Source organism: Scyliorhinus canicula, chromosome 4 (assembly GCF_902713615.1).
Source record: "Scyliorhinus canicula chromosome 4, sScyCan1.1, whole genome shotgun sequence".
In the NCBI taxonomy this organism is placed as follows: Eukaryota; Metazoa; Chordata; class Chondrichthyes; order Carcharhiniformes; family Scyliorhinidae; genus Scyliorhinus; species Scyliorhinus canicula.
In genome coordinates this window covers 107,627,758-107,642,155 of record NC_052149.1, presented here as the reverse complement: position 1 = coordinate 107,642,155, position 14,398 = coordinate 107,627,758, and positions in this window count along the sequence as shown.

Here is a 14,398-nt window from a genome sequence, read left to right as displayed (position 1 = left end):
ACGTGACCAGCAAGGGTGCAAGATGCCTGGGGGTGAGTACAATTTAATCTCCCCCTTCTGCCTTTCCCCCTTTTTACAAAAGCTAATTTGTATACATTTAAATGCCTACATCAGGATTATACTCTGACCTGTTGCATGTGATAAAGATTGGATGGGAATTGACCATTCATTTACATTGATCTAAAATCCTGTGTATCTTAGTAGTTAATAGCAGATCGAGGACTCTAATGAAATGAAGGGGAAACCGAAATTAAGCAGGATGTAATATCAAATGTTCAAAAAGGCAAATGTGCTTAATCTGTATTAGTCTGGTTGATTGGTTATTCCCGATACTTGATCATGTTTAGCTGTGTGCTTTCCAATGTTTAATTTGCTTGCATATCTGACAGCCAATTGCAATTCGAAATGTGCAGGTAGGATCCTGGTGCAGCTGTTTACAGTAGGTCATTGCTAATCTGTTTCAGGGCTGTTCTTAACTTCAAGTAGCACAGCTCAGAGTGCTTGAACTGAACCAACACCATAACAGAGCTAGGATCTTTGGAATTTGATAGGGCAGCGAGCTACTGTGGATGACGCATGGGATTATAAACTAATATAGATGGAGAATTTAGTTTTGTTTATTGATTGTTTCTGACTTTGTGGTGTATTTAATGCTTTTAAATATGGTATCTAATGTACAGCAAATTCTCTGCATGGAAATCCTTATGGTATCTAATGTACAGCAAAATCTCTGCATGGAAATCCAAGTTGCTCCTGTGAAAAAGTTGGGTTTTGGGATGCAGAAGGTTCAGCATCTAAGACTGAACTTTGAGTGAAGATGATCATTGATACCAAGGCTAGAGGTTGAATGTTGGACTGGAAAAGCTTTGTTGTAGAGGTCATTTCATGCTGTTTGAGAAGCCTATTTTGTCCACAGTCTCTACTTTGTGAACATCTTAACTCCATTTGTATGGAGCTGCTGTTTGCCTAACTCTTTGTTCAGAACCATCATTGGTAACTTGTAAGTGGATTTTCTCACCTGATATTGCCTTTTTCACCCTTATCACAGCATACCCACCTTCCACAAACTCTTACCTATAAGCAAGGAGCAGAAGTAGGCCATTCAGCCCCTCAAGTGTGTTTGGCCATTTAATAAGGCCATGGCTGAACTGATCACAACCTCAAATCTGCATCCCTCCTCCCCCCCCCCCCCCCCACCCAGTAACCTATCATTCCTTGCCTTAAAATGTCAAAAACTCTGCTTCCACAACTTTTTCCGTAAGATAGTTCCAAACACTCGTGCCCCTCTGATTTAGCGTCATCTCCATTTTAAATGGATGACCCCTAGTTCTAGATTCCCCCACAAGAAGCATCCTCTCCATATTCACCATGTCAATTTTGTATGTTTCGATGTTTCAGTCAAGTTGTCTCTTACTCTTCTTAATTCCCAATGGATACAAGCCTAACCTCTCCAATATTTCCTCATAAGACAATCCATCCATTCCAGGTATTAGGCTGGTAAAACCTCTTTCATGAGATGTGGGCATTACTGGCAAGGTCCAGCATTTGTGCATCCCTTAAATACCTTGGGCGCGATTCTCCGCTCCCCACGCCGGGTGGGAGAATAGTGGGAGGGCCTCCCGACATTTTTCACGCCCTCCCGCTGTTCTCCCCCACACCACGAATCGCCGCTCGCCGTTTTTTATGGCGAGCGGCGATTCTCCGAGGCCGAGCGGCCAGGCCTTCACGCCCGTTTCAACACGGCAGCAACCACACCTGGTCGCTGCTGTCGTGAAACGGGCGCCAGATGCCCGTTTGGGGCATCTAGGGGCCCGATTGGCACGGCAGTACCATGGCCACCAATGCCCACTGATCGCGGGCCTTGCGTCCGTAACGGATGCACTCTTTTCCCTCTGCCGCCCAGCAAGATCAAGCTGCCACGTCTTGCGGGGCGGCTGAGGGAAAAGACGGCAACCGCGCATGCGCGGGTTGGCGCTGTCCAACCTGCGCATGCGCGGCTGACGTCACTGTGCGCGTCAGCCGGCGTGATGCTTGTCATGCGGTCTTGACGACCGTCGTCAAGGCCGCGCCGGCGGGACGCCCGGGGCCCCGTTCCTAGCCCCGCCCGGGGGGGGGGAGAATCGGGTCCCGGAAGTGGGCGCGGAGGCTGCCGTGGGTGACGGCCTGTCCCACGGCAGCCTTTACGATTCTCCGCATTTGCGGAGAATCTCGCTCCTTGGAACTGGCGGGGTGCTGCCTAATATCCAGACAGTGGTGCCACCCAAGAAAACCAGCTCTGCGGCTGCGAAGCGCAAGTGAAGCGGCCGTACTTCAATCTAGTAACACACCGGCTCTTTCAGTGGTACACACTTCATCTGAAAAAGGGCTGTACGAAAGAAGGGCAGCACGGTGACGCAGTGGTTAACACTGCTGCCTCATGGCACTGAGGACCGGGTTCGATCCCGGCATTGAGTCACTGTCCGTGTGGAGTTTGCATATTCTCCCAGTGTCTTGTGGGTCTCACCCCCACAACCCAAAAAGATGCGCAGGCGAGGTGGATTGGCCATGCTTAATTGCCCCTTCGTGAGGAGAATGGTGGCATAATGGTAATATTGATTAGTAACCCAGAGGCCAGGGCAGCACGTGGCACAGTGCACATATCCCATGCTCTAGATATGCAAGGAGATGGTTCTTGTTGCACTTGTTGCTTTGGAGAGAGGTAGATTCACTTTGATTTACCTTTTAATAGCTGGCTGTGACGCTAGTGGTCACTAACTGTCTAACTGCTGGAGTTCTTATGCTCCACATGAGCCTCCTTCCATCCTATTTCCTCTAATCCTTCTCCATTCCTTTTCTCATTTACTTATTCAGCTTCTGTTCTCTTTTATTTGCATTTTTACTGAACATACAAATGTGAGAATGGTGTCTTAAGGTCTCGAGTCTCGAGCTGTGATGGGATAATGAGTGATTCATAGCCTGGAAGGTCCATACAATTGCCCATAAATATGCCAAACGTTTTATTTCACGAAACTATTGCTCCACAGTACTCTACCCTAAAGTTGCAGTGTGTAGATTATGTCTGAATTGTCAGAACTCTATACTTGTTTTGTCACTGATCTAGTAGTATCACAATTGTCTAGGACACTCTACATTTTTAATCAAAAGCATGTTGAGCATTCAAAATAAAGGAAAGGTAAGTAAGGAAAGTAAGTACATCAGGGAGAAAGGGATAGAAGGGATACTAATGGGGCGAAATGAAGTAAGGTTGGAGGAAGCTCATGTTAGGCATTGACACAAGCATAGATCATTTGGGATAAATGACTTGTTTCTATCCTGTTGATTTTGTATATGTAAATTACTATTTATAGCCCTTATGCTTGGTTTATAAGATGAGCAAGATGGTCACCATGATTGTTAATTTGATTGGAAAATCAAGTAAATTATGTTATCTATAAATAACCCTTTATTAGTATCTGTTTTGTGACTGTTATCGCCACAAATGACCTCTTGTTAAATAACTAGGGAGAGTGCAGCCTATCTTGACTCCGAATCACATTACAGCCATCCTTTTAAGCAATGCTTCTTGGGATAAGTGTGACTACTCCCTGGTCTGTTCAGTCCACACTTGGCTATAACCCTAGGCAGGACTATGAATAGGATTTGAGCTGCAGAAATCTGTTTCCCTTCTTCGGCCATACTTGCTAACTGATCAATCATTCCCTATTTGTATTTATTTACTATTAATTTATAGGCTATCTTGGTAACTTCCATTCTTCAAATTGACTTCCTGTGGCAAAACTGTCTGTCCTAAATGGATGTTGATTGTGATTTTACTTAATTGCTGTCCCTTCAATGAAGTGGGCCTCAAATTGATGAAGTTAGAAATAATTTATTTAATGACAGGCGAATTGCAGTTGGAGGATGAATACACTTGTTTAAAAAGCAGTTTCAAATCATATTCTTGTCAAGGAAGTAAATAGCAGAATGGGAAGGCTCCACCACTGGACCCTTGATTGGGTTGGTTTTATCTCTGAATGAAAAATGAATCAAATCAATAACTTAAAGAATACCTGGAGTTAGGGATATGTTTGGATAAAAGGAATGCATTAGGGATGTGTTTGGCTAAAAGGAATACTTGCTTGATTAGGTTTTTTTAATTGTAGGGCTCTAACGATGAACACTTTTGCAAAATTGTTTTATTTGGGTAGTGCCCTTTAGTGTGGCAGACCTGAGGAAATAGAATGATATTTGGTTGTATGTTAACTGGGATTTAAATGAAAATGTGTTCATCGCTTGGAGAGGGGGAAGAGCTTGCCTTGTAACAATGAGCCAGGCTTAAGAATTAAATGTCCTGAAGGTCATTCTTGCGTCCATTTGGGGTACTTAAAATTGGTCTGTTTCTGCAAGCATTAACTTGGTTGCTGGCCTTGTATAGTGCCAGATAAAAGACTTTCATTTAGCTAGGATAATTTGTGGGAAGATGGTGATGGTTTTATTTTAAATATAAAGAACACGTGTAAATTTGGTACTGGAGCAATTCTGCCCTCCAGTTTTTTTTTTAACTTTCTGCTGAGCCGAGTGATTCATGATTTTGGGGTTTGGGGGTGGAGGCGAAAGAGGAGAGAAGCTCCACAGGCCCCATCAGATCTGATATTTAGTCTGTGTTTTCAATGTGTTCCAAATTCGGGATTGTGACCCGCAGGTGGGTGTCGAAAGGTCACAGAGCAATCGGTTGCGGCATTCACAATCGCGAGAGAATCGCACAAGGTTGTGACTGACTTTTAAGAATGCCAGCTGCAACCGACTTTCAAGAATGCCGGATGTCCACACATGTGTACCCCCTCGGGTGGATCTGGCAGTGCACAGGCCCAGAGCCCAGCGGGGCAGACCATTTCCACCTGATGTCAGCACACTGTCCCAGGACCAAATTTCTTTTTTTTTTAAAGTCAAAGGTGTCTTTCTGCCAGATGTGGCGGCAGAGAGCAGGTCACATGTTTTAGAATCATAGAATTTACAGTGCAGAAGGAGGCAATTCGGCCCATCGAGTCTGCACCGGTCCTTGGAAAGAGCACCCAAGCCTACACCTCCACTCTAGCCCCATAACCCCACCCAACCCACACTAAGGGCAATTTAGCATGGCCATTCCCCCTAACCTGCACATTTTTGGACTGAGGGGAAACTTGAGCACCAGGAGGTAACCCACGCAGACACGAGGAGAATGTGCAGACTCTGCACAGACAGTGACCCAAGCTGGGAATTGAATCTGGGACTCTGGATCTGTGAAGAAATTGTGCTAACCACTGTGCTGTTGTGCTAGGCACATGTACTGAAGTTGCACCTTGTACGTCTGTGGTTTGGGTGTGATTATTTGAGGAGAGATTCCTCAGTTTTGTAGCTGCCAGCAAGCAAGGGAACAGGACAGAGGAATTGAAAATGATTGTTTTGTAATAAGGATCAGCTTATGCTGTAATCATGCTGTAACAAGCCAGCATCTCACAACTAAATCTGCTAAAGAGAGCTGCACAGAAGAGTCCACGGCAGGACAAAGCAGTGCTGGTGTGAACTTCAGGGCCTCTGGTGAACAACACATTAAAAGAAGCTGAAATCAGGAACAAAGCAATATAAAAATGATTTTTTGAGGTATAGCTTTATTAATTGTGCTAATGCAAATCTGGATGCAAAGCCGATGTGTGCTGTATGCAAGGAAGTACTAGCAAATGAAAGTTTAAAGTTCTCAAAACTTCAAAGGCATTTGTAGATTAAACATGGTGATTTATTTTTTTCAAAGGATGTAGCACGACCGCAAATCATCAGCTTAAGTCCTTAGCAGAAATGTTACATTGAATGACAAAGCACAACAAGTCTCTTACATGATAACTTACTGTGTAGCTAAAGAGAAAATGCCCCACACTGTCGCATCTAGCTGCACTGATCAACAGTTTTTGTTGCTACTTTCCAGAGGGGTAGTTTCAGGTTTTGAAAACGAGGTGGATGAAAAATCCTTTCAAATTTGCGACCCCAGTTAATTATTAACTTATAATTGACTCCAAATGAAAAGACTCCACTTCTGCGCCTCACCTGTGACAGCACATTAAAAACATGCCACAAGTCAATGTAGCTGTCAGCATTCTGGAGTAGTGTCTCTGGAGGAGTATCCAGTGCTGAGTAAGATGAGCATTTTGTTGTTTTTGCCCTTCATCACCTACATCTGCGAGGTTGGATTTTCTATCCTCATCAAAGATGAAGACAGCCCAAAGCAATCAGCTGAACTCTGCATCTGCATTGTCCTCTCCCCCTATGAACCTGTTTGGAGTGAGGCTCACCTGTCGCATTAAAGGTAAGATAAAATAGCGGGGCCGCGAAGGTCGCCCCGCATCGGTTGCGAAGGTCAGCCAGTTAGTAAAAGTGGGTCATTTTAAAAAGGCTGGTCTAAATGACCATGCTGCATGTTTAAACCTAGCCAGTAATTATCAATAAGCTGTTTGACCATGGATAGCATTGTACCTGAGCCTGATCATGCCCCTTCAAACAATGTAATCTATTCAATAGATGGCCATCAGGAACCCCTCTCTCATGACTAGTTGTACCCCAGTTCTCAGCAGCCAAGAAAAATAACTTGCCCTGGGGTATGATAGCTAAATTTTGGCTCAAGTCGCAGTTACTTGTTGCTTATTTGAGTGAAGACCTTTGCTTTCACAGCTGTGTTGTAATTCTCTGTGAGGACAATCCCGAATGTGTTTTTTTGTTATTGTGAAATCTTTATTTTATTCTGTCTGATTATGTTTTTTTTCTGTTTTAAAGCTGAGCACCATGGGCTCATAGCTACTGTTATCCTCATTTTCTCTAAAGACTGTAAATAAAATGAGACGGCTGAGATTTCTGCTTGTGAAATGGAAAACAAATTATGGAGTGGGATAGCCACATTTTGGGATAGTCTGAATTCTGCTACATTCCTTTGAGAGGAGCTGAGGGACATCTATTAGAACTGGATGCCTGGGTTTGATTGCTTTACGGTTACCTTGCTTTATATGATTATACCCAGTCATTTATTTTTTACCTTTTTCGTTTTTGTGTGGCAGCAATAGATATTAAATATTTTGGTTGACCAGCCTATGACTTGGAATCTGGCATGTAATTTATCCCACAAGTTGCACCTCAACAATTGAAGTTGGATGAGAAAAAGATATAGATCCGTATTTTCTTGTTCACTGATGTTGCGCATTGAGATCCTGCAGAAATGCTGACCTGACTATATGCACGGTAATTTCCAATGGGCACTTCTGCAATGCCTGGGCTTTTCTGAAAATGCTTCTCGCGCTGACCGTGGGCATCAGAAACTTGGGCCTGTTGTTTGATACTTGTCCAGATAATTAATCTATCATGACCGGTGTTAATTTCTGGCACAAGTCAGCAGAGCCTCCCTCCTCACCCCAAACCATCCAGAAGATGTTGGCCATGAGTTCCTGCTTGCCAATTTTCTTTCCTTGTCCAGGAAAGAAAGCCAGCCACTTAAGTGGTCATTAGATTTGAGTGAGCCCTTGAGGGTGAGAATATTAAGGAAGACTACAGCCAAGGATGACACAATTCTTATTCAATACTCACGCTTACTTTTTTGCCTTCCCATGTTCAGAATCAGTGCTCCGATGCTGGTTCACTAAGCATTATCACAAAATCGGTTTGTGAAACTGATTGTTGATGCTTCGTTTGGTGACTGTTTAAGCCAGACTGTCCAAACAGGAGTGATGCCTTCTCCATTATGGATGTTCCAGGGGTTCTTGTTGGATAACAAATAGTCCCACTCTCCCTTTTGAACTGAGAAGCCTTGAAGCCAGTGGCTAGTTCAAGATAGACTTGGTGCTGTTCTAGTCTGTATGGTTCAGCTACTCCCTGGATGAAATTGCTGAGATATTGTAGGAAAATAGAAACAAGAAAAGGCTGTAAAGTTCTAGTTTTGTCAGCCAGTTATTTAACTTGTGATTCATCTGCAGCTCCACCTCCTGCACCGGTCATTGCTCCATATCTCTTGATGCCTTGTGTCTGACGAAAATATGAACATGAGCGAGGATAGATCTGCGTCTTGAAAATTTCAATTTGCAGCCTTTTGGGCAGAGGGTCCAGATTGTTGCAACCCTTTTATGCAGGAATAATCCTTCTGCTCTTGACTCCCCTATCAATTAATTCTAACTTTCAAGATTCCCTCACCGAGAAGATAATTGCTCTGCATCTGTACTGTATCACATCCTTGTCTTTTAATTGGATAACCTCAGCATTCTAAACATGAGAAAACAAACCACCTGTAAACTTGTCCTCCAAGTTTTAACCCTTTTATATCCTTAAAAAGCCAATAAAAATGGCTACGAGTAATTGCATTCCTTCTTATTTGCGTTTGGAAATAATGAAGTTGTCAGTTTTCAAATATCTTCAGAACTGAAGAAGAGTCCTATTCGACTTGTTTACAGTTCATGCCTCAGGAACTGGCCATTCAGCCCCTCTTCTTTTGTCCTGCTCTACAATTCAGCTAAATCATGTCTTATTTGCATCTACCTGCCTTTATTCCTTTGATGCCCTTGCCCGACAAAACTAATCTCGGTCTTGGAAGTTGCAGTCCTTCCAGAGGAAAGTTCCTAGGGCAGGCAGCACTTTCATTTCTATCCCATCCTTCAGAGAATCATAGAACTCCTATAGAACAGAAGGAGGACATTCAGCCCATGCCCCTGCTCTTATCCCTATAGTCCCACCTAACCTGCACATTTTTGGACTGCAGGAGGAAACAGGAGCACCCAGAGGAAACCCACGCAGGCCTGGGGAGATAGTACAAACTACACACTTGCCCAAGGCTGGAATTGAACCCTGGCACTGTGAGGCAGCTGTGCTAACTGTGTTGCCCTTAAAGTTACAAAGCAAATTGAGAGCGCACAGGTCAAACCCTTAATCCATCTCATTGTTTGCTCCAAAAACCAATTCAAATTAAATCCAATTCATGGTCTCCACAAAAGTAACATACAAGATCCAAGCTGGCACGATTTCTGCCTTGATCTCAACCAAACGTGTATCTAGGTGGTGAAAATGAATTAATCAAGAGCCAATGATGCAGGCGGTCACTTGTTTTATGAGGTAACGGTCAACAGAAGTAAAAGACATGTTAAATGAAGTGAGTTCTCCATTTAGATTTGAATTAATGCCACCAAGTGCTTTAACTGGAGCATTTGTCTTTAACTGGAGCATTTGACTTGGGCAGGTTGCAGATTTGTGCTCACAGATTAATTTTCCATCTGTGTTCCTGGTATGCATTACTCGGACTGCATAACAAATCTGTGTATAGTTTGTGCTAGTAATTTCAAAGCCAACATGCGCAGAGGTAGTGAGGGGAGGAGGAGGAGGGTAATCGGTAGAATGGAATTCTTGAACGTTGTATCCTTTCCACTAGCTCATCATTAGGAAGGCTTTCAAATAAACAATGAGTTCTAATTGCTGTTGGAAATCCTGTATCATAGTCCATAACTTAGCTTCTTTTGCAGCTCCCCACCCCTTTTCAACCCCTCACACTCTGAATTATTTGTTGCCTATGCAATTCATGAAATGTAAAACAGATGTGAAAGTACTGAGGAGTAAAAATGTGCCTGCAGCAGCAATCGCCCATGCTGACTTGCACTATCCAGCTGAAACGTATAAATTATAATTACAAGATAACATGCAAACTCTTCTCACAATCGTGCAGTGCTTCTCACAGTTTGGTCTTTTGTTTTGTTGTGGAATTATTTCTGGCTGAATATTTATCCTGTTTATTATTCCCTAAAAGCCTCCCTAAAGAAGGCAGGGATTTCTGCTTCAGCTGTGCCCTTTCGTTAAAGCCATTATCACTGTTGCTTTTTTAAATTACAACAAAGGAAGCCTCTGAATTGGCTGGATCTCAACATGTTGGTGGCAGTATACTGTTATTGTGCCAGACCCTCAGTTGGCAGGAAAATGCAGTTGCAGTTGGATCCAGCTGTCACTCTGAAGTACAGTTGGTTGGAAACTTGATCAACGCATGGGAGACCACCTCATCCTTGGGAGTGAAATGCATCTCGTGCCAAGGTCAGGGAGGGGGGGACTTGAGAAAGATTGATTGAACATGACACTTGATCAGTTTTCCACAATCCAGCTGTGGCTTTCTCCTTTTCTGTGAGCTCTCACTTTTAGAATTTTTTCAAGATCGATTTGAAAATTAATTGGAATTGTACAGTATTTGTGTTGGTTTGGTACCACAAAATTTGTCTGAAGGTAATGCCAGCTGTTACTACTTTTGTACTTAAATGATTAAAGATTAAAAAGTGCTTTACATTTAATTGACATATGCTTTGTAAACTTTGTTTTTTGTCATTTGGGACAAGTCTTGGAAATACATTTCCTGTGGTTATAGGCTTTTCATGATTCTGGCACAGTTGAGAAGCAGACAACAAACTAGCCTAGGAGAGTTCAGAGGTATCAAAGTTCAAGCCAGGCAGCCCAAAGAGCTAAAATTCCCCACTCTCAGAAGATAATTTGTATTTCAGCTGGTCACTTGTTGATGTGTGGGAGACCAAATTTAACATATGGGTGCTTGGTGCTTGTTGCCATTTTAGCTACGGGAGCCTGAAGTTCTCTGTGTTCAGCCTTGATCTCTGCGCATTCGACTAAACCATTCTGTACAAGACCACCACCAACTAACAGTGGCTGCCATGCTACAAGGTGCAGTGCAGAACTCACTGGGCGGAATTCTCCGCTCCCCACGCTCTGCGTGGGAGAATCGCGGGAGGGCCTCCCGACATTTCCCCCCCCCCCCCCCCTCGGCGCCCCTAGCGATTCTCCCCCCCCCCCCCCCCCCACCCCCGGCCCGGAAAAATCGCCGCTCGCCGTTTTTCATGGCGACCGGCGATTCTCCGAGCCCGATGGGCCAAGCGGCCGGCCCTTCATGCCCATTTCACCATGGCAGCAACCACACCTGGTCGCTGCATTCATGAAACGGGCGCCAGATGCCCGTTTGGGGCATCTAGGAGCCCGATTGGCACGGGAGCACCACGACTGTGCTCGGGAGGGGACAGGCCCGCGATCGGTGCCCACCGATCGTCGGACCAGCGTCCAAAACAGACGCACTCTTTCCCCTCCGCCGCCCGGCAAGATCAAGCCACCACGTCTTGCCAGGCGGCTGAGGAGAAAGACGGCCACCGCGCATGCGGGTTTGCGCCGTCTGCGCGATGAAGTTATCCGCGCATGCGCGGGTTGGACCCGGCAACCCACGCATGCACAGATGACCTCACAAATGCGCCGTTTTGCGTGTCATTTCCGGCGCGACGAGGTCGCAGCCGGGAAAGACGGAGGCCCGCTCCTAGCCCCCTGGGCGGGGGTGAATTAGCTGCGGGGAGCGGGCCCCGAGGCCGTCGTGAACCTCGGCCGATTTCACGACGGCCATCCCGAGTTTTATCGGGAGCGGAGAATACCGCACACTAAGTTTTGTTCGACAGCTCCATCCAAAAACACGACCACTACCATCTAGAACAGGGGTGGGCAAACTACGGCCCGACAAAGGTTTTTATGCGGCCCGCCAATGAGGTGCCCGGAATCATAACCGGCATTTTTGAAAAGCCGCTGGGGAAAAGCAGCTGAAGTAAATGCGCTTATTCAATAAGCGCATTTACTTCAGCGGCTTTTCCCCGGCGGCTTTTCAAAAATGCCGGTTATGATTCCGGGCACCTCATTGGCGGGCCGCATAAAAACGCGCGTAGTGGGGTGGATGATTGGGGCTGTCTCATTGGTCGGGTTTAGTTGGGTGTGCGACCAATAGGAGTCCAGGTTACAAACAATAAGCCTTATTATTGTTTGTAACCTGGACTCCTATTGGTCGCACACCCAACTAAACCGACCAATAAGGCAGCCCTACTCATCCACCCCACTACGCGCGTTTTTATCGTTGACTCGGCTAGGCTGTGCTTCTGTCAGTGTTAAGGATCAGCACAAGCAACACCTGATTTCAACAAACTGGTAAATGACTGCAGTCAGATGCATCATTCCCATTGACATTGTTCTGTTACTTACTGAGTTACTTTGTTTTTCAAATAAATGTGCTTTTTTTTCTTTAAAGACCTTCTATTTTGGCTATTTAAAATATTAATTATTTTACTTAATATACTATGCGGCCCTTTAAAATTGTGAATTTCTGAATGTGGCCCTTGCACGGAAAAGTTTGCCCACCCCTGATCTAGAAGGACCAGTGCAGCAGAACCCCACCCCGTGGAGGTTCCCCTCCAAGTTACTGACCACCCTGACTTGAATATATATCGGCATTCCTTCACTGTCATTGGGGGAAAAATCCTGGAACTCCCTCCCTAATACACAATCGGGTACCAACATCACAGGGACTGCAGTGGTTCAAGAAGGCAATTCAATATCACCTTCTGAAGGGCAACTAGGATAGGCGATAAATGCTGGCCTGACGTGTGATGCCCAAATCTGTAAATTAATTTTTAAAAACAGGCTGAATAATCACTTGGGGAGAATGTGGGAGAGATCTTGCATAACACTGATTGTGGAGTAAAATCTGAGGTTTGCTTTTTTTTCTTTATCCCTCCTCCCTCTTTAAAATATTTCCTGTCAGCTCAGCAAACGTTTGGTAATTTAACTTTGTTTCCAGCCAAGGCAAGCCTGCTTCAAAAGTAATTAGATTTTCTAAAAACAATATTGTTGGGAAATGTGAGGTCTATGATAATGTAGTGGAGAGTTCAGATGTGATTGAAGCCAGACTGACCCACTTCCTGTTGCGTGCTGTGGCCTGGGGCTGTAGAACAGAACTCTCTGAATTTAATTCCACAATACCTGTGGAAACGTGCTAGACTGAGTTAGAAGCTGTTTTCTGCCAAATTCTTACTGGCCTTTACTGATGACTGGATTGAAGTAGAAATTGTAAACCAGCGGGTGGGCAGATAAAGAATTTAATACTGAAAGATTGTTTACGTAGGATTATGGTTTGATATTGTTGCTGTGTATCCAAAAATAACTTGTAAGTTTCAAATTTGTGCTTTAGCATTTTCATTCAAATTTTTATCATTTGTACTTCCTACAAGAGGAGTTTTTTTACCAACTGATACCATTAGCTGTGCTAATATCGAAGACGGAAAATGCTTTAAAAAAACACTTCTGGCAGCGTCTGTGAAGTGAAAAACAGACTTAATGTGAGTTCAATATGACCCTTCTTCAGAATCCTTAGTTTCTCTCTCCACAGGTGCTGCCAGACCTGAATTTTTCCATCATTTTCTGTTTTTGTTTCAGATCTCCAACGTCAGCAGCATTTTAGTTTTATTCTAATAGCTATGCATTCTATATAGCAGTTCAGAGAAAATGTGTTTGTGTGATTCAGATTTTACTAGGATAGCTGAAGGGAGTTGAAATTAGTGCCATTTTCTAAAAGCCAAGTGTCATTTTTGTGAAAGTCCAGTCGTTAATCCAGTGTATTACCTTTAAGATGATATTGTCCTCTATATTCTGTTGGTCAGGATTCCTGACTGATTTTGGACCATGCAGGAAACAGCAGATGCCAGTAACAGACGCAACCGGCCTAGGTGCACCCGGTGCAACAAAGGTTATATCTGGGGTTACAGATCCATCTCCCCAACAGATGTTGACTGGCCCTTTTGTGTTTGCAGCATTTTCTGTTCTGGGCTGGAACTTATAATTTTAGCCATGTACACAGCTGCACAAATACATTTAGTAGAGGAAAAATTATCTGGGAAGACCACTGCCGTCAATACACTACAGTCGAACATTCAAACTTGACATCCATGTGCTGTGGAATAAATAGCAGCTGGGAGCTAAGTGGTTCACTGGAATAATATTTGTATCATGCATTTCAGAGGGGGCCCAAGTGGTGGAACAGTTGAAACTGAGACTAATTGCAAGTCCATCATGGAGTGCAAGATTTATTACAGCAGAATAAAAGTGCACGTTACAGAAATGAACATGTGCACTGATTATTAACAATTATTCTGTGGTTAACCTGGGTATTAACTGACAGAATTGGTGCGATTCTGGCTAAAGTTGGTTTTGACTGCAAGGAAGGTTGGCAGTACTGGTTGGCAGCACTGTTCTGCATGTAACACTAACTATCTGATTGAGTGAACTGCATTGGACTTTCAGTCCTAGCTCTTCTTGGAGCACACGGTGAGTACAGAATAAATCTCAAATTTAATGCTGATATTGAAACTAGCCGGGAAGCATTGATGAATAGATGGAGAGCTGAACTAACCTGAAATGATTAATGTTGAAAATTCCAGGTGGCTGGGTAGCTGGATGACTTTTATTCCATTCTATCACATCACTTCTGTCACACCCTTCAAATGAATGTTCTAAATCACCGTTCAATAAAAATAAACTTTATTCTGGAGATGATTGTAAACCTCATGGTACT